The following is a 22,390-nucleotide window of genomic DNA, read 5'->3' on the forward strand; positions in this document are numbered from 1 at the left end:
TTCCCTTACCGAAAAGGAGATCACCGAGCGAACACTTGAAACGGAGTGATAGCGACTCAACGAGAGTCGTTTACCTGTTTTCGAGTCTCAAAGTTCGCTCGACCCGAGTCGCTTACGTCCTACAGCGACTTCGGGAAAAACATTTGTGTTACGTTCTTCCTTCGACCCATCCTTTTCCGGACCTGAACGTAACATTACATATATTACAAAACATTAAATATTAGGTAAAATATTAGATATAAATAGCCAATCACTTAATAATAATTACTAAAAAAAGATATCTATTATAAACCATTGCGGTAAAATTGAATTTCAAAGCGGAAGGTTCTTAAGTCATTTGCATCCAAGATGCCAGGGATGTATGTGAGGGAGGAGGTTAGTGTCTATGCTCATTCAATCAATTAGCGGCAGAATAGCAATCTATCTGCGGCACTGCGACATATATCTGTATGTAGATGTAGAGCATTCACATTTATCAGCCTAACAAATAATTGCTAGAAAATAATATAGAAAATAATATGCGGACTAGAAAAATATGTGAGGCGGGGCGTGGGAATCAAACCCGAGTCTTTCGCTTTCCAGGCAACTGCTCTTAACCACTAAGCTATTCAAATCTCACACTAATGCCAGTATTTGATATAGTTATATGGTAATATTATTCTAGAGTGATGTTGGAATCTCGCACAATGGGTGCAATATGATTGCTACAGAGATGGACAGGCTTTAAATAGCCGCTTGTTGATCAAATGAAACCGATGGAGATACTCGTATGCATTGCATGTTCCGTAGATACATTATCAAAACGCTGACTAGGATTCGTTTCTGATTCAAGAATATAATTTTTTTTAAATTTATTGTTATAAAATAAAGTATAAAATAATATTTATTTTATTTAAGAACGAAAAATATATTAATTTAAAAAAATAAAAAAATAAATATTAATTTCTCAAAATTTATTTATTAAAAAATAAATAAATTTTTAAATTAATATTTTTAATTATTTTATTTTTTTAAATTAATATTTATCCTAATTTTATTTTTTTAAATTAATATTTATCCTAATTTTATCCTAATATAATTACATTTTATTATATAATACAAATTTTAGAATGAAATTTATTGAATAATACAAATTTTAGAATTAATTTATTTAAAATTATTTATTTAAAAATAGAGAAAACAAAACCAGTTTTGACAAAAGTGTCCACAATTCACGTATTCATAATACGTTTATATTAATATACAGGGTGATTTAAAATAATTTATTGCCTTTAAAATGACATATTCCTGACTCAATTTTGAAACTTTTTCTTTTGTAAAATCTTGTCCGAAGTTTAGTTTCTGAATTATAAAAAGAAATATTTAACTTATTACGGGCCGAGTATAAGAGACAAGCAAGAGCGATGTGATTCACCGTCAAACGCGGGTGCTTACGATGCCTGCTGCAATCAGCTAATCGCTATACATGATAGTACGAGCAAAAACACACATGTTTACACACACACATTTTTTGTTTCTCTTTTACTTTCTCATTCATTTCTTCTTCTTCTTCCTCTTTTAGGTAGGCAATGCCTGTTTTTCTTAAGTCTATAGCCTCATTGTGGTGGGGACGCAATAGATGAGGATGCCTAGCTTTCGACTCATCTCTTTGGTAGCCTCCCTGGTAACCTCGGGAATTCCGTCTCGTGCAATTTTTGGTAGATGATCTTGTTCCATGCGGTCGATGTGCACATTCCACTTCTTCCGTCTGATCTTGCTGAATTTTATTATGTCCTGAACTTTGCATTTGTCTCTAATTTCTTGATTAGGTATTCTGTCGTGGAAGGTTTTGCCTTCTATTGCTCTCAGCGCTCACATCTCGGTTGTTTTGAGTTTTTGTTTCGTTTTGCTTGTCTCGGCTTTTGCTTCGCTTGCATAGGTCATTATTGGTCTTACAATGCTTTAGTAGATTCTGACTTTGTTCTCAATCGACATATGCCTGTTTCGCCAGATAACGTCTCATAGGCAGCCTGAAACTATAGCGCCCTTAGTCGATTGCTTCTGCACTTCTGTGTTTAAGTCTTGCGCACTAGATATCAATACCCAGGTAATTGTATACTATCATCTACTCAATGACGCGGCCCTCGATCTTCAGCTTGCATCTTAAGAGTTCCTAGGACACTGTCAGACACTTCATTTTCTTCTTAGATACCTCATGTTGACGCTCTTTGCGGTTGTTATAAACTGATGTAGTAGTCTTTGGAGGTCATCTTTGCTGTTGGCAATTAACATCGCATAGCAGATTATGTTCACATTAACATCGGCATAGCAGATTATGTGTTCACATTTCCGCACCCCATTTTATAGCCGTTTTTGGACTTTACGTTATCGATGATTTTGTCTATGATGATGTTAAACATGGGACTTAACGAATCTCATTCATTTGCTTATTATTATTATTATTAGTTGATCGCAGCAGACGTCCCACGTAAGAGCCCGCGTTTGATGATGGATCGCGTTACTTTTACTTCTCTTTCAGCGTAATAAATTAACTATTTCCTTTTATAATTCAAAAACTAAACTTCGGATAAAGTTTTGCAAAAGAAAAAGTCGTCTCCAAATTAAGTCAGGAATATATATTTTAAAGACAATAGGTTATTTTGAACCTTATGTATGTGTGTGTGTGTGTGTATGGTGTGATTTTTTTATATGAAAAAGTATATCGACATTTTTTTATAAATAGTAAATATATAATATATATTTACAGTTATATAAAAAATATGATATAAAAAGCTGTAAGAAAAAGACATTTAACGCTGTTGCATGTATTGAGATAGGATAAAAGACCATATTACCGGCATATTAAAATTTGATTAAATATATACGGCCAATGATATTTAAATATTTTATTTCTTTTTAATTTCTTTGGGGTATAAAATTTAAGAATAAAATAGAAAAAATTAATTTTTGATTTATTAATTAATGTAATAATGGTTAAAGACAGTTGTACCTAATACTGATAATCTCACACATTATATTGTACCTAACATACATTATATTGTACCTAATACTAATAATCTCATACATTATATTGTACCTAACATTGGCAACTAGATGACCATATTACTGTCAATTTGCCATATTATATTAAATAATTTAAATTTATGTTTTAAGATCTAATTTTTTATGTTAGGTACTCTACTAATAATCTAATAAGGTAATTATGCATAAAAAAGGTCCACCTTCGCACAAATGTGTCATTGACATATGTTATCAAGATGTTATCCCTGATTAACATTCTGAAGGTTTTAGGCGGCGGTTGTTCTTCATTCAAAAGTTACTAACAAATAAATGTGGGAAATATTTACATAAAGATTCTATTCTCATACCTGTGTAATATTTGTTGCTATGAATAGTTTGAGTTTTGCTGAGTACTTTCCAATAAGAAATATATAGCATTTTTAAATTTTTGCGGACATATCGTGACTGAAAATCATAATTGCAGAGTAGACCATGCGACTCAGCTTGGTTAGGTTAGGACGTTTCCACTTTGATGGTGGAAACGTCCTTTTGTGTGACTTACTATTAACAAATGTACAACACGAAATGTAAACAAAGTTCTTTCAAGAAATGTAATCTCTTTTTCCAACACTCATATTTAGTTTTAATGCGTTAGAAGACAAACATGCTACTTCACGATTTCCTACATTTAACGTATGACCACGAGGCCTTTATTGAATTTTTGTGTCGAAAAGGTGTAATTCGCGATCGTATTACGTGTCCAAAATGTAATAATATTATCGAAATTCAATTTGATGATGAATCATTAAAATTTAAGTGCCGAAACAAGTATTATGTGAAACATTGTAATAAAAAAAATGAAGTTGTTTGCACATTTTCGAAAAATGCCTTTAATGGCACTTGGTTTTCTTATGGACATCTCGGAATAATAACAACTTGCCGATTTATAGCATACTTTTTAATGATCCATTCATCATACCAAACTTTTCTCCAACAATTGGGTTTATCTCCATACAATGTTGTTGACTGGATCAACTTTTGTCGGGAAGTAAAATTGGAATTATACAGTAAATTATCCATATGTACTTAGTAAGATGAAGCAAAGTTCATTCTCAGCGAAAATCAAGATGAAATGTAAATGCGTGGATGCAGTGGGTTCTACCCCCCCCCCTGCGGGGCTCTACTTCCAGAAGATATAACCTAATCCAAACCTAATTTTAGTTGTAAATCAGAAATAGGGTTGGATTAGGCTATATATTTTAGAAGTGGAGCCCCTTGTAGAGGGGTGGAAGCCATGGATATACTTTATAACGCGAAGCGAGGTCCACTTTACATCACCTCTTAATTTTGTTATGGTAATTTCAGTTACTTCAAGAGTGGATAATAGCTGATGAAGAGATGCTGGTAATTATATACATTAGCGATTCCTCACCGATTTCAATGACCTTGAAATATGTTGTCGGGAGCATGATTCTGAACAACTTTTCCTTATACATGTTACCGCCGCTCGGCCTTAGTTTCCGAGATATTTATAAAAATATTTTATAGTTTTGCAATATTGTCACCATTATGAAATAACTTTTTTGCACCATGTATTCAGTTTTTGACAAATATAATGTTTACCAAAAAGAGTTGTAAAGCGAGATCCTACCGGCGGGGTGGTTGCGAGAGGGGGGCCGAAGGCCCCCCCTTGCACCCCCCGCGCGCGCGCGTGTGTGTGTGTGTGTGTAATATACATACATTTCTGATATTTTTTAATTTGTACAGAATTTAATACAATTTAATACAATTAAAAAATATTAGAAATGTATGTGTACACACACACACACACACGCGCGCGCGGAGGGTCCAAGGGGGGCCTTCGGCCCCCCTTCCCGCAACCACCCCGCCGGTAGGATCTCGCTTTACAACTCTTTTTGGTAAACATTATTACTTTGTCAACAACTGAATACATGGTGCGAAAAAGTTATTTCATAATGGTGACAATATTGCAAAACCATAAAATATTTTTATAAATATCTCGGAAACTAAGGCCGAGCGGCGGTAACATGTATAAGGAACAGTTGTTCAGAATCATGCTCCCGACAACATATTTCAAGGTCATTGAAATCGGTGAGGAATCGCTAATGTATATAATTATCGAGATGCTCGGTGGATTAAACGTCATCGTTGAGATTGATGAAGCGAAAGTGAGAAAACGAAAATATCATAGGGGACGAATCATAAAAGGCCAATGGGTGTCCGATACTATTGAACGAATCAGTGGTAAAATGTTTATCGTGCCCATCAAGGATCGCACAAGTAGCACTCTCCTGGACGTCATAAATCGTCGAATTGCTCGCGGCTCAATTATTCATTCAGACTGCTGGCGCGCATATAATACTTTGAATGATAATGGTTATACTCATTATACGGTAAATCATAGCGAAAAATTTTGTGGATCCATAAACCGATGTTCACACTCAAAATATAGAGCGTTTGTGGAGATATATGCGAGGAGCAATATTCCGATTTGGCATTGTAGAACAACATTATGTTCATTATTTAGCAGAATTTATGTTTAAAAGACGATACTCTTTCAACGAAAGAATTGATGCTTTTTTTCGTATAATGTGCAAAATGTATATTAAACATAGAATATATAGTAAGTAATTACAAGCGTCGAATAATTATTGATGACCTAATTATTGATTGACCTAAACTTATTCATTGCTATTTATGACCTTGATAACATATCAAAATAAGATTGAAACTCATTAATCTTATATGCACATTGTTCACAAATTACATGATATACTTCTGAAACTTTATTTGTTCATAACTTTTGAGGCAACAATGACCGTCGGTTAAAACGTTCAGAATGTTAATCAGAGACCCTGACAACATATGTCAATGATACATTTGTACGAGGGTGGGCCCTTTTTATGCATAATTACCTCTAATAATAATATAATAAATAATAAATTATTAATTATAATAATTTTATTTATTATTATTATTATTATTTATACGCGAGCATTATTATTTATATTATATTTATCTATATTATATATACAGGGTGTCCCATTTTAAAAGTTCCACCCTCATAATTTTTCAGGATCAACGTTTGAAGGAAAATGACTCGGATAAAAGTTGTAGGGAACAAAGGGGGGCTATCTAATAGTGACCTTGGATTCGACATTAAAGGTCATTTTCAAGGTTATTTGAAGGTCAACTTCCGTTTTTTAAATGGGAACCCCTACTTTTTATTATTTATTCTTGTAGCTTATCTCGAGAGCTTTCCAAAACACTATAAAGTATTTCTTCATTCAGTACTTTTCGAGTTATGAGGCTTGAAATAATTTCTTAATTTTATATAAACCATAAAATATCTAGTAAAATATTCATTTTTCGATTATCTTACCTTAATACTTTTATGTATAAAATAATGAGAGGAGTCAATTGGTGTAAAGAAAAAATATGTAATTTGCAATTAACAATTCCATATTTTTTCTTAAAAACAACTGTATGTTTTCTTTACACCGATTGATTCCTCTCATTATTTTGTACATAAAAGTATTAAGGTAAGATAATCGAGAAATGAATATTTTACTAGATATTTTATGGTTTATATAAAATTAAGAAATTATTTCAAGCCTCATAACTCGAAAGGTACTGAATGAAGAAATACTTTATTAGTGTTTTAGAAAGCTCTCGAGATAAGCGACAAGAATAAATAAAAAATAGGGATTCCCGTTTAAAAAACGGGTTGACCTTCAAATGACCTTGAAAATGACCTTTAATGTCGAATCCAAGGTCACTATTAGATAGCCCCCTTTGTTCCCTACAACTTTTATCCGAGTCGTTTTCCTTCAAACGTTGATCCTGAAAAGTTATGAGGGTGGAACTTTTAAAATGGGACACCCTGTATATATATATATATATATATATATATATATATATATATATATATATTTATATATATGCATATGTATATTATTTATTATAAATAATAGGGTTATAATAATAATTAATAACAGATAATATGAATTAATTAATATTGATAAATATGAATTAATTAAATAAAAAATAAATAAAATTTAAAACATAATGACAATAATAATATACAGAAATAATATTTTATGTAAGTAATAATAATAAATTTCTTTCATTTATTATTTATTTTTAATCATTTTATTACGGGAAGTTTTATTGTCTAATTTCTCCGTTCTTAATTTTTCAAGTCTAATTTTTTTTGTATTTCTTTTTGTTCATCTTCCAATTTTTTCCTTTTTTCTTTTATTATTTTGATATTTTTTCCATTGTTGAGATGTCACAATTGATGATATTTTTTCTTTTTTTTTTATATTTCTTTTTCTTCTGGCCAAAATGAAATTTTTTTAAACGGGAAAGGCACTTCATACGTCAAAATTTTATTTTTCTCTCGATTTGTTATTTCTTGAAGGACTTGATTATTTTGTTGATTTTCATTTAAATGACATTCGCGGTTTGTATCAAATATTGAATTTGCTTTATTTTCTATGTTCGAAATTATCTTGTAATACTAAAGGATATAAGGAATCATTTTCAACAATAATATTTTGCGAGTCAAATGTAAATGTTGTGTTGTAAGGAGTTTCGATAACATTCTTCAAATTATTTTCATTTTCACATAAAACCTGAAAAAATACTTAAATTTGTAATACTTAGATTATAAATAAAATGTACACATTAAAATATTTTATTGCTAAAAAATTAATACAAAAATGTATAATAATTCTAAGTAAAATGTAAATATAATTGTGTGGGATTATGCGAAAAAGTTTCCGTGGCTGGAACTATCCCGATAGGGATACAGTGGATCGGACGGATAACGGATAAGGCCGCGTGATTAATCACAAAGACATTTATTCTTTGGTAACAGTGTCAAAACAAAAGAAGTCAATGTTCACAAAAAAGAGTTCACAATTTTGTACATAGTTTATAGGCAAGTTGATGCCTCACAATGCAAAGTAGACAAATCGTATAAATGTTGCCGCGGAGACGAGTCTCGATTGATCGCCAGGCGCGCACAACTAAACGAACAAAAGCACTAACGATATGAGCGAATGATAGCGCTTACGACAAGAGCGATTCGACGACACGAGCGAGTATGCTAACGATAGGAGCGGAAGCACCTCAATAAGAATGCGTTAATAACGAATTAACGGCGAGAGCTCGTTCGGCGAATGCGAAGGAATGCAATGTATAACGGCTGCGAGTAAGAGCGCGCTACAAGAGCGAGTGAGAGCACGCGAAAACAAGTGCGAGTGAGAGAACGCGTGAAGACGAGAGAGCACACGATTAATGATAATTTGTATATTTAGCCGAACTGATTAGTCTTGCACTAAACTTCCGAGCAGTGTCCGGTCACGATTCACTTGCGCGGTTGGCAAGGATTCACCATTCCATGTACGAGTAACGCGGATCGAGAATGTTCGATCGATCGTAACAGATAGCTTGATTCCGGCTTTCTCGGTCGGCCGTTGCGTTATATTAAATACACGATGCCCGAACTTCACACACGATTCCGCCTTTGCACTGTGGAATGCAATAATTAACAATAATCGTCCGTTGATTCTATGTTAATCAGCCGGATATATTGGAAGACTGTCGCGGACACGTGCGCTCAGATGCTCGTCTCAACGGTCTCTGGCTGTCGGAGCCTTAGACTTTCGGAGGTGCGATATAGTTCGCGAACATTCGATCATCAAAGCCAATTAATCATTGACACGCAGGATCACGCGATCCTTTGATTGACCTATGATTCTAGAATCATACGTGTCGCAATTGTCTATCGTCACGTACTTGAGGGGATGCGGGGCGGTGTGGAATAAGATAAGTTCGAAGGGGCGCGTTGGGATGGCACCACCGATATCGATTTGGGGCGCGATCGCGCTGGCCCGTCGCTCGAACGATTGCCGCGATCACGTGAGGGGCACATGTTCGCATACCTGATGCGCTACATCACGAAAATATCTGAACAATAATTAAAAAATATATATAAAAGATATTAAAAAAACCTTTTAGTATTATTATGTTGTATAGAAATTTAAAAAGAGATTACAATCTGAAATATATTTCAATTAATGGAGTTGACTCTTTAAGTGTAGAAATATCCTCAATATAGTTTATATTTTGGGAAGTTTCTAAAGTACAGCTTAAGAAAGCGGTATTGATGGATTCTTTCATAATTTGTATGAAATTCTCTGCATGAATAGATGTATGAAATAATTCTTCCGTAGCTCTATTATCTAAATTCTGCATAAAAAATAAATTAATAGCCACAGTTTTGAGAACAATAATTGAGAATTAATTATTTTAAAAATTTTCATCTATCAAGAGACACGGTAGTGTCTCGCGCAAAGTTCATGCGAAGCATTAGCGAGGCAGCACTACGTGTATCTATACGCGAGTCGGACAGTTGAGAGTAACTCAGATTATCGGATTTCAATAACGGCTGAACGGATCGAATTCTTACTAGGCTTAATCGATAGAGCGAGTTTGAATTATATAAAGTATCTTTATTTTTGTGCTGCGTGATCTATAAACGGAGATATCATGACGCAAAATCGAAATATGAAAATTTTCAATCAAGAAACGTTATTATTATCGTCACTGTCATAATACACAACACATAGAAAGAGAAAACGTACAGTTTCTACTCTCTCGACAGAAGATTACGCTAACGACGCTTTGCGATATTAATGACATGTGTCATTAGTGACATGTGTTATTAATCACATTTTGAGTATTGACAAGTAATAAAGTGCAAGTTAAATAATTAAAATAATTAAAATATTAATTAAGAATTGGCAAGTAAGAGCCAATAAGATATGATAATTGGAGCGCAAGGTAAATAATAAATATCTATTTTACAAGCTAAATATAAATACATATATGATATAATAAAAGTATATATATAATATTATATATGTATATACAGGGTGTCCCATTTTAAAAAACGCACCTCGATAATTCTTCAACGAAGCATTTTCAGCAAAAATGTTTCAGACAAAAGTTGTATGGTTTCAAGGGGGACATAAGATGGTGTCATTAATTTGACCTTGAATAGTTACTTGAAGGTCACCTTTAATTTTTTAAATAGGACACCCTATATACTTTTGCATATTCTTGTAGCTTATCTCGAGAGCTTTCCAAAACACTATAATTAAACATTTTTTCATTAAGTACTTTTCGAGTTATGAGGCTTGAAATCATTTCTTAATTTTACATAAACCGTAAAATATCTTGTAAAATATTCATTTTTCGATTATCTTACCTTAATACTTTTATGTACAAAATAATGAGAGGAATCAATTGGTGTAAAGAAAACACATAATTGTTTCGAAAGAAAAAATGCAATGGTTAATCGCAAATTACATTTTTTTTTGATACTGTACAAGCATCTTTTTCTTGTATTTTTTTCACTCATGTTTTAGTTATAAAATTAGTATAAATAATTAATATAAAATTGTGGCAGCTACGATCCACCACACATACAGCGCCTACTGAACCGCACGCCGTACACGCGCTACGCGTACGGCGGTGCGAGCCCTAAGGCGATTCAGTATGAGGCGAGCCGACAGGGACAAACCATTTCGCGTAAGAGAAATGAGGCAGCCTCGTTATATAAGACCGCGCGAGACGACGCACAGTGGAATATTTCATAATAAAAGTTGGCCAAAATTATTTTAATAGTTTTATCGACATAAAATAAACTTTTATTCAGTAAATGATGATCAATAACAATTTATTTAATATTTATTCTAATTTAAACACATATTCACTATAGTGATATTAATAATTTAAATTTAATCGAAATCTTCTAATTCAGATTTGTTTTCTTCTTCTTCGTCGTCCATCGTATCACCTTCAGTGACTGATGCCAACTCTTCGGGACAAAAAAGAGCTAACGTTTCGCTACTAAATGGTTTGTTTTTCTTCTTAGGTCGTGATCGCGCGCTCGTTATAAATGGGTCCGAATTCATTAAAAGTCTATTTAATATGTCCCTGTTACAAGCTTTTCTCGAGAATTTCCTCGAAAAATTTTGTCGGTATTGACGAAAGTGTTTGTTTCGTGCCTCAGCAGTTTCCACTGATAGTTGCCCAATGGGTACTAGTGCGTGAGAAATAACCGTAGCTCCATGGATTAAAATTTTATGAATTGTAGGTGACATTGGATGCCAGTCATATAAATTTACGTAAAGATGAGCTGTTTCGGTCAAGTATGATGAAAATTTTTTCACATCTATCGTAAAACCACTTGATATTGCTTCCAATATAACTTTGAATTTTCGAATTAGATTAATATCTAACCCAGTTATTCGAGCGGATACTTCCGGTTCGGCAAAAAATCTTCGTGACGTGTTACCATCATTTGTATTTCCGAATCCTGCTTTTGGTATATCCATTAGTAGACCCATTTCTTCTTTGAAAGATTTTTGAATGCTTCGTTTTTTTTCGGATACAGCCTTTTTATCCTCGTCATTTCTGGCCTGCCATTTTTGTATAGGTAATTTATATGATAAGTGCAGTAGAAACTCAAAAAATCTGATTCGCATATGAAGGATCGACAATCCGAATTTGAATCTTTCGGGATTTTCTTCTTTCTTCTTTGATAAATTATTAAAATTTTTCGAAGTTTCTCCACATATGTAACACCTCATCGTAGAAGAAGTATTAGTGGCAGCATTACAAATCTTTGCATCTACCATTGTTGGTAGCAAAATATGTTTAATATATAGAGAAACTCCATCGGGTTGAGAAACTTCAGTTTTTATTAAGTTTCGTGTTTGGTTTACGTAATCGTATTCTAAAAGTAAACGAATCGTATTCTAATCGGTCTGCAATATCTAGAAGATGACGGTAGAGAATTTTGCCAAATGAATTTTTTATGCCCATCAGTATTACTTATTAGACGGATTGGAACTAGTGAACTTTGAAAAATGTAGACATCGTTATCCGTATCATTTTGAAATTTTTGTTTGTATTCGGTTTGTTGAGAACAATCACAACCCCACTTAGTAATTAGTTCTAAATTTTTTCTTTCTTCTTCAATAATATTTTTTAGCACTTCTTCTAAATATGTGCACAATCTTGAAACAGTATGGTCAAGCAAATCCAATTTGATTTCGGCATTCGTCTCCGTGATACTAATCGATTCCTCTTTTGAATAACACTGAGCTTTAGCTTTTTTTAATAAAGAATAACAAGGATAGATATTCTTATTAGCTCCTTGAATAATTTCATATTGTTTTCGTGAAAGATCCGCATCGACGAAAATACTCAGAGCTTGTGATGGTGTAAGCTTTTTGACGGTTTTAGTTTCTGCATTTATGACAGATGCACGAAATTTTTTCGCTCTTGTGGGACTGACAGTTATATCTTTGATAATCTGAGATACATCATTATTGCCTGCTGCTTTTTGACTCATGCAAACTGCATACGTCAACTGTTCGACAGGTACCTGCTTTCTTAGATCTTGAATTTTACGACGTTTGCCTCGGTCACTTGATTCCTGAAAACCTTTCACTAGTCGACTCGCTTTAATTATTTTCCACGTGGGCAATTGAATCAAATTATTGAGCCAATTCTCATTGTTCATCAAAAAGCGTTCTTCCATATAGTTTGAAGCTACCCATTTTTTTTGAAAGTCCGACTTGAAGTATCGTAGAGTACGACGAAATTCTGATTTTTTCTCTTCGGGACATTGAGTTTTTTTAATAAGTTCGTCTTCCAGAGCAATAAGTTTGTCACCTGTCAATCGTTCAGTACTTTTCTTTATTATTTGATAAAGCTCTCTTCTGGTAAACTCTAAAAAAACAAATATATAATATTTTGATACAAAAACAGTAATATTTAAACCCATTTTTAAAACATTCGGGGATAGATGTGGAAGATATTTTTCTTTTAATAGATTTTTAAAAAGCTAAATTTTAATTATTTTCATAGTTTAGCACTTGACAACGCCCGACACATAACCTAAAATATTTATGTATAAACTAAGAAATTGAAAAAAATGTATTATGAACTAAGAGTGCATGAGAGTACCATTTTATAAGAATACGTACCTTTAAATTGTTCATCCATTATCAAAATTACAACACACACTTATAAATTTTGTTACAAATTCATAAAAAATACTCAGTAGCATGAATAACGAGAAAACAATATTTTTTAATTAAACAATTGACCATTTTTAAAACAGCTGTGCGGCGCAGTGTAGAGTGTGACGTCACTGACATCTTTTTTTATATTTTCAACTATACAAAACAACGAAAAAAAAGATTTTTTTCTATATTAAATAGAATTCATATTTTTGAATTTTGGCCAGCTTTTTAGGACAAATACACCACTGTGCGACGGAACACCGAGTCGCGGCTTGAAAATAGCAGTATAACATCGCTCTATATTGACAGCCAAGATTTGTTATTTTTGGCATTATTTTGGAGATTATACCTCCTCAAGACTTAATTGTAGCAGAGCTTTGCGCTCTCGCACCATTTCACGGCGGAGGAGTCAAATTCCACGGCCATTCTCGACGCCCCGATTACCAGGGCCGGTCAGATCACCGTGGAAAGAGGCGCCTAGGGCACCCTGCACAGACCACTCAGCAGGAGAAAGGAAGGTCTCGTTCCAACTTCTGCCTTGGAAATTGGAGGAGATAGAGCTGGAACCACCGAGATTCACTCGTCCACCACGGTACCTGCTTGAAGTCTGGGACGTGCGAATACGGAGATATACTTCGCCTACTGGACTTTGGAGCGTTCCAGTAGCAGTCTCACCGTTACTACCTTCGCCGTGTTCACGAACGGACCAGGGTACGCAGACGGTCCCATTAAGCCGTGTCGACAGGGGGACACAGGTGGGCACCCTTCACACCGTCGAGCAGAGCATGCAATCCGACTCTGATTGGGAAACACCCAATCACAGCGCCGCTACACAAACGGACCAGCCAGACGCCAACAACAATTGTCTAGGGTCCTTAAAAGTAACCAAAGCGTGGCCACATATAACCCATAGAGAGCGGCTGTAACTCCGCATATAAAACGGCCCTTTTAAGGGCCACCCAAGATAATCCAAAAATAAATGTATGCAGGGTGTTCCTAAAAGGTCTCGTCAAACTTTAACCATAAATGCTACGTATCAAAACAAAGCAAAATGTCCATATAAACATGGGTCCGGAAATGCCCCCCTTCTGAGATAACACAGAGTGAAGTCATGTATTTTCATAGGCCTATTTGGCTCAATCACTAAATCCTCTGGACTTTTTCGTTTGGGGATACCTCAAGAGTCTTGTTTATGCTACACTAGTTCCTGATCGACAGGCTCTGCGCGATCGTATTGTTGATGGGTGTAACACAATTCGGGGTACTCCTGGAATTCTCGAACATGTTCGACAATCCATGGTGCGACGCTGTGGAGCGTGCATTGCTGCTCATGGTGGCCACTTTGAACATCTTATCTGATGCAAATCATTACTACAGTGATTGAGCCAAATAGGCCTATGAAGATACATGACTTCACCCTGTGTTATCTCAGAAGGGGGGCATTTCCGGACCTATGTTTATATGGACATTTTGCTTTGTTTTGATACTTAGCATCAATGGTTATAGATTGACGAGACCTTTTAGGAACACCCTGTATAGTGTACATATAATAAATCAATTATACTGCTTACATCGCCTCGATTAATCACGGGAATCTCGACAACCTCTGCAAATCCTTCACGAGCGGAATACAAACACGCCTGAACATAAGCGCTACAAAATTAATTCAATATTAATATAAAATTATAATATTAATATAAATTAATATAAATTAATATAAAATTAATACAAAATTAATATAAATAGAAAAATTACAATTATATTTAATAAATATATAGATATATGTATGAATTGTATATATGAAAACCGATAATATATGTTAATTATTTTATTTACATTGATTTTAATATGATTAGAATTACACTAGGTACGCACACGTAGGTAATAGCAGTAAAGAGGTTATGTTCACTGTGTAAACTGATATTACATTCACAATTGGTGTTTGTAATACTGTGAACAGTATTAGAAATAATACCAAAAAAATGAACATAATTATTAGTGGCATTAATAATTACATTAAATAAATTATTCAATATTGATTTCTGTTTAATTTTAATCTTTTATTAATAAAAAAATACATTTCGGTGAAACTTACAATATAAAGTTTGCCTTTAATCGATCATTTTTGTAAATATCTTTTACTATCTTAATAAAAATGGATGCGATTCGGAAAAAAAGCATGCTTTTCAAACTTCAAAATTTTTTTAATTTAGTATTTTGACTTTAATTTGAAACAATATGATCTCCTTTCTCGACGCTCCGGATCAGCTCATCGGATTGTCAGGATTTGAGAGAAGGGGAGAATCAAGCTTCTGCGAACAATGCGGTTTTACTGACTAACGAATGTTTATTGTTACTAGAATATTTACAGTATGTGTGTACAGGTGTGCATGTATATGTGTGAATGTCAGTGTAATGTGATCGTGTGATTGTATGTTGCTATGTGTGAAAGATCTATTTCTATGCGGTATGTTAAGTACAGGCGGTTCTTTATAACTAACGGTTAGGTTAGGTTAGGTTAGGTTATCTCTACGGAAACGGAAAGTACTAGCGCGTGCAAGCGGTATCTTGCAGGTACTCAGGACGAGCACGGAAACACGTAACGTAGGGCTAATGTCTATAAACTCCTTTGTTAGAATGTGTACCAGCGTTAGTAACGCCATCTGGAAGTCTGCCTTCAGATAATATAAACTATCTTCCGAAAAATCAATATGGTCGATCAAAATACAATAGATCAAATGTGGATCAAATACGCTTGAAGACACGTGTTGCAATATATTAATGTCAATTGTAGTGTTAAACAGTGTTAATTTTATTATCAACACATTCTCAGTTACATATATGTATAATTATTTTTTATCAAATACATACTTGAACTGTAGTGTAACTGAGAATGTACTGATAATAAAATTAACACTGTTTAACACTACAATTGATAACAATATATTGCAACATGTGTCTTCAAGCGTATTTGATCCACATTTGATCTATCATATTTTGATCGACCATATTGATTTTTCGGAAGATAGTTCATATTATCTGAAGGCAGACTTCCAGATGGCATTACTAACGCTGGTACACATTTTAACAAAGGAGTTTATAGACCCTGCCGAGAAACACCTCGGCCGGGAGAGATCTGATCGGGATCTCACTTCGATGCAGTGATGCCAGATTCCGGCCTTTCGGTAGCATGCGGTAGCATGGAGGGGGTAATAGAAGGAGACAAAACATGATTCTTTCTCGCTCTTTTCTCGCAGAGAAAAAATCATGTTTTGTCTCCTTTTATTACCCCCTCCATGCTACCGCATGCTACCGAAAGACCGGAATCTGGCATCACTGCTTCGATGCGCTGGCCGTGCCGGTTTATATACTCGGCCGGGGTTCCCCTACTTGGTGAGTCGCTCAGGTAGTAGGTACGACCAAGGCTGCCAGATTGCATACGCTGCGTCCAGCGGCGGCACGATTTGTATCCCCACCACTTTCGGACATAAAGGCATAAGCGCTCGTTGAGAGCTTATGCCTTTGTGTCCGAAAGTGGTGGGGATACAAATCGTGCCGCCGCTGGACGCAGCGTATGCAATCTGGCAGCCTTGGGTACGACTGCGAGAGCGATACGGATAGTCGAGCGAGCGAGTGAGCGAGACAGCATGCGCCAGGCGGTGCGAGCAAGCGAGAAAGCGAGCGTGCGAGCGAGATAGTAAGTGAGTGCATGCGGGTGTCAGCGAGAAAGAATGTGAGGATAATAGCGGATGAGACAAAGAAAAGCGTGTTAGACATATTTATTAATATTTTATTGATGATTAGGTGCGTAAACGCATTGTTACAAATTTTTATTTATTTATTTACACAATAATTTGTTAAAAATTTTATTGAAAAATTTGTTAAAATAATATATAATTTTCATATTTTAAAAACCATTTAAATTTTAATTAACAGTAATATAGATACTGTCAGTAATATGGTCTTTTATCTTATTGATAAACGAGCAAAGTCTCCCGTCGCTTTTGTTGCTGGCTTGATACGAAGGAGACAGAAAACAGTATTCTATGCTATTGCCTGAAACTGGCCGAACACTAAGTCATGTGACTCTAAATGACGAAGGTAGCGCACATGACTCTTTTCTTGTGTGCGCTACCTTCATCATTTAGAGTCCGGATCTCGGTGCCGTTTTCCTCACTCCAAGTGTGCTAGCGACCGAGTGCCGCGAAAAGCAGTAGAAAGCGACCGAGTGCCGCGAAAAGCATAAGAAATGTAATTGTTAATTGCAAATTACATTTTTTTTCGAAACAATTATGTGTTTTCTTTACACCAATTGATTCCTCTCATTATTTTGTACATAAAAGTATTATAAGGTAAGATAATCGAAAAATGAATATTTTACTAGATATTTTATGGTTTATGTAAAATTAAGAAATGATTTCAAGCCTCATAACTCGGAAAGTACTTAATGAAAACTAACTTAGTTATAGTGTTTTGGAAAGTTCTCGAGATGAGCTGCAAGAATATGCAAAAGCATATAGGATATCCTATTTAAAAAGTTGGAGGTGACTTTCACGTGACTCAGGTGACTCTTCAAGGTCAAACTAATGGCACCATCTTATGTTCCTCTCAATACCATACAACTTTTGTCTGAAACATTTTTTCGTATCTTTTAGACTTTACGAGATATTTCGATGGCAAAGTTAAAATGGAACACCCTGTATATATTTGTATTCTACGCAACGGTACCCTCTTTGCTACGTTAGATTGGCGCAGTATAGACTACTGCTTTTCTGAAACCGAGATCCGGACTCTGTTCATCACATGTGCTGGCAGCGTGTAAAAGATCGAAATTGGCATTACTGCGTTTGATTGTACACTCAAGTTCATGCCTACGAACTAGAGGCGTGCAAATATCGTTTTATTCCCGCTCGGTCTCGACAGTCTTTACCATGGGTCTCGGTCGAACTCGCAAGTGGATAGAGTGGGGATAAGATAGAGACTACCTGCTATGACGGGAATCGAGACCTTTCGGTAATATCGGGACTCGGGACAGATCGAGATTTTTGATTCCCGACGGTTCCCGATGAGTCCCAAAGTCGAGATGATTCGATGTACGCAACATATTACAATAATAAATTCGAATAAAATTGCAATTTCACTTTTTATTCATTTATTTGAACAATTTTTACTAAAAATTTAATAATTATTAATAAATTAAAATAAAAAATGCAATAAAATAAATAAAATCTTTAATATTAAATAATAAAATTTATTAATAAAACAATAAATAAAATAAATAAAATTAATTAGAAAATATGAAATATGTATGTATATTTATATTCGAAACGTACGGTACGTAAGCAACTACTTTAATAAATTATTAAAAACTATATTAAAGGAAGAAATAAATAAATAAGTAAACATAAAATATATAATTATAGAATGAAAATATGTAATTATAAAACATAAAATAATAAATATATAATTATAAATCTATATGTATAATTATAAATATATAATTATAAAATTAGAAAAATTTATTATCATTGTAAATTTAAGTAAGATCTCTTTTATTTTTATTTTAAATCAATATATCAGTATAATTTTATTCAGTATAACTTTATTATTCGAATGCACATTATTAATAACAATCATGACAAAATTTCTTTTTTTATTGTATAATATATAATTGATAATAAATATTATGCGATCTTTTAATTTTTCAATTTTTGACACGATTGTATTACTTAAATTCGTTGAGAATAATTTAAATTGCCAAAACGTTCGATAGCCTTTTTATTATTGTTTTTAAAATATATCCTTGCGCCTGAATTACAACGTATTGATTCTTATTAACTCTTATTACGTATTGATGATTCTTATTGACTCTTATTAGCTCGCTTCTAGTTATTTAGACAATTATATATATAATTATAAGTAAAAATATAAATAATTAAAAATATCCATATTTATTTATAAATACACTGATAAAGAAGAGATATAAATATATAAAAATATCTATATTTTCAATAAAATAATTATATTTGTAACAGAAACATGATTTTATTTAATGTTTTTATTTTGTTATTTAAAAATATTGTTTCTTTTAGTATTTTGACCTTGTTTGAATAATCGAACGTTTAGTTAGGATATTGAAAAATATTCAGTTAAACAGTCATATGCCTTCGAATAGTAAAGTTTAAGTCTGTGTTAAAATAAAAGTAAATTATCTTTATAAAATGTCTGAGTACAATAAAGAAGAAATAATTAAGAAATTACAAGATGGAACATTACAATTATTCCAAAAACCTATTACAGATAAAACCAGTGTTTGCTGGAATAATTTTAAGGTATTTATTTCTATATACAGGGTGATTCTGAACAGACGTTTGTCTTTAAAAAGATAAATTGTCGAGTCTATTCTGAGACGATTTTCCCTTTACCAAAATTGTCTACGAGGCTTAGTTTTTAAATTATTAAATAAAATAGTTCGCGAATTACGGAACGAGTACAAGAGGTAGACAGGGACGGCGCAACTCACTGTCCGATACAGGCGATCATGTGGGGCGCGCGACGCGATCAGCTGATTGCTGCACACGATGAGTGTAACAATCAGTGTGTGTGTGTGTGTGTGTGTGTGTGTGTGTGTGTGGGGTGTATTTATGCACACGTATCCACACATGCACCGTACTCTCTCTCTTTCTCTCTCTCTCTCTTTCTCCCTCTTTCTCTCTCACTCTCTCACTCACTCACTCACTCACTTATTCTTACCTTAATAATGAGATTCTTCATACTGCTGATAAATAGCAGTGCCCAGTGTGTTGCACGATAATAATCGTCGTCGACGAGACGTCGTTTCTTCAACACGCAGTCTGACACAAATAAGCGAAGTTTTTTCTTTCATCACTTTCGACACTTTTACAAATTTATTCGCGCACTTAATCACTCACGATTGAACGATAAAAGGAGGAATTTACCAACGGTTACGGTACGAATTTAATAAACGGTTAACGCATTTAATTATTAATTACACACTCGATTAAAGAAACGCGTTAACAGAACGCGATACTCGATGCAAAGCGCGCGACGCGACGACCGACGACAAGCAGGTCAGGTTAGTACTAGCGCCTCTAGCGCTGCCAAACATAAACGTGTAGCATTACGCGCTAGTACTAACCTGACCTGCTTGTCGTCGGTCGTCGCGTCGCGCGCTTTGCATCAAGTATCGCGTTCTGTTAACGCGTTTCTTTAATCGAGTGTGTAATTAATAATTAAATGCGTTAACCGTTTATTAAATTCGTACCGTAACCGTTGGTAAATTCCTCCTTTTATCAATCGTGAGTGATTAAGTGCGCGAGTAAATTTGTAAAAGTGTCGAAAGTGATGAAAGAAAAAACTTCGCTTATTTGTGTCAGACTGCGTGTTGAAGAAACGACGTCTCGTCGACGACGATTATTATCGTGCAACACACTGGGCACTGCTATTTATCAGCAGTATGAAGAATCTCATTATTAAGGTAAGAATAAGTGAGTGAGTGAGTGAGTGAGAGAGTGAGAGGAAGAGGGAGAAAGAGAGAGAGAGAGAGAGAGAGAGAGAGAGAGAAAGAGAGAAAGAGAGAGAGTACGGTGCATGTGTGGATACGCGTGCATAAATATACCCCACACACACACACACACACACACACACACACTGATTGTTACACTCATCGTGTGCAGCAATCAGCTGATCGCGTCGCGCGCCCCACATGATCGCCTGTATCGGATGGTGAGTTGCGCCGTCCCTGTCTACCTCTTGTACTCGTTCCGTAATTCGCGAACTATTTTATTTAATAATTTAAAAACTAAGCCTCGTAGACAATTTTGGTAAAGGGAAAATCGTCTTAGAATAGACTCGACAATTTATCTTTTTAAAGACAAACGTCTGTTCAGAACCACCCTGTATATATATATATACAGGGTTTAGCAAAAGTGTGGAAACCCCTTAATATTTCGAAAAATACGCATTTTAAAAAAAAATGTTTCATACAAAAGTTATAGGGTTTTATGTGGCGCATTACACAGCAACATTATTATGACCTCGAATAGCGTTGTCAAGGTTATGTGAAGGTCACCTCCAACTTTTTAAATGGGACACCCTATATGCTTTTGCATATTCTTGTAGCTTATCTCGAAAGCTTTCCAAAACACTATAATTAAGTACCTTTTCGTTAAGTACTTTTTGAGTTATGAGGCTTGAAATAATTTCTTAATTTTACATAAACCGTAAAATATCTTGTAAAATATTCATTTTTCGATTATCTTACCTTAATACTTTTATGTACAAAATAATGAGAGGAATCAACTGGTGTAAAAAAAACACATAGTTGTTTTGAATAAAAAATATGTAATTTGCAATTAACAATTTCATATTTTTTCTTAAAAACAACTATGTGTTTTCTTTACACCAATTGATTCCTCTCATTATTTTGTACATAAAAGTATTAAGGTAAGATAATCGAAAAATGAATATTTTACAAGATATTTTACGGTTTATGTAAAATTAAGAAATTATTTCAAGCCTCATAACTCAAAAAGTACTTAACGAAAAGGTACTTAGTTATAGTGTTTTGGAAAGCTCTCGAGATAAGCTACAAGAATATGCAATGACAAATAGTAGGTTCCATTTAAGAAATTGAAGGTGACCTTCATGTGACCTTCAAATAACTCTTCAAGGTCAAACCAATGATACCATCTTATGGCCCCCTCGGAACCATAAAACTTTTGTCTGAAACATTTTTCTCTAAAATGCTTTGTTTCCGAAATAATTGCGTGCGTTAATTAAAATGGCTCACCCTGTATATATATATATATATATATATATATATATATATATATATATATAACACGTTTTAAAAATTTATTACAAATTTGATATATTATGTATACTTGCGTTATATGAAAAATTTTCTAATATTCCAATTTTATAATAATTTCCTTTATTTAATTCTTTTATCCAGTTGATTGTTGAATCTAGAACGAATGCTTCTATTGGTTTTGTGCAATGTACAAATTGTCAAATCATTTTATCATATAAAAATAGCACAACCGGCATGAATCGTCATAAATGCGTTTTAAAAAGTACTACGGAATCAAATACTATATCAAAACAGGATAAAGATAAGATAAAACTTAAATGTGTTTTGATGTGTGCAAAAGATTTGCGTCCATTTAATTTTGTTGGAGGTAATGGATTTCATGATCTTGCTCAAGAATTGATAAATACAGGTGCTAAATATGGCG

The 22,390-nt window shown here is 33.9% G+C and overlaps 1 protein-coding gene across 2 annotated transcripts in view; it reads left to right on the forward strand.

Annotated features, from left to right (window-relative positions):
* LOC145962956 (uncharacterized) overlaps nt 1–22,390 on the forward strand; it is a 176,882-nt gene that overhangs the window by 27,071 nt on the left and 127,421 nt on the right. The gene's annotated exons all lie outside the window — the stretch shown is intronic.

Source organism: Camponotus vicinus, unplaced genomic scaffold (assembly GCF_025532165.1).
Source record: "Camponotus vicinus isolate PSW18456_S1 unplaced genomic scaffold, iyCamVici1.0 SCAF_12, whole genome shotgun sequence".
NCBI classification, from domain to species: Eukaryota; Metazoa; Arthropoda; class Insecta; order Hymenoptera; family Formicidae; genus Camponotus; species Camponotus vicinus.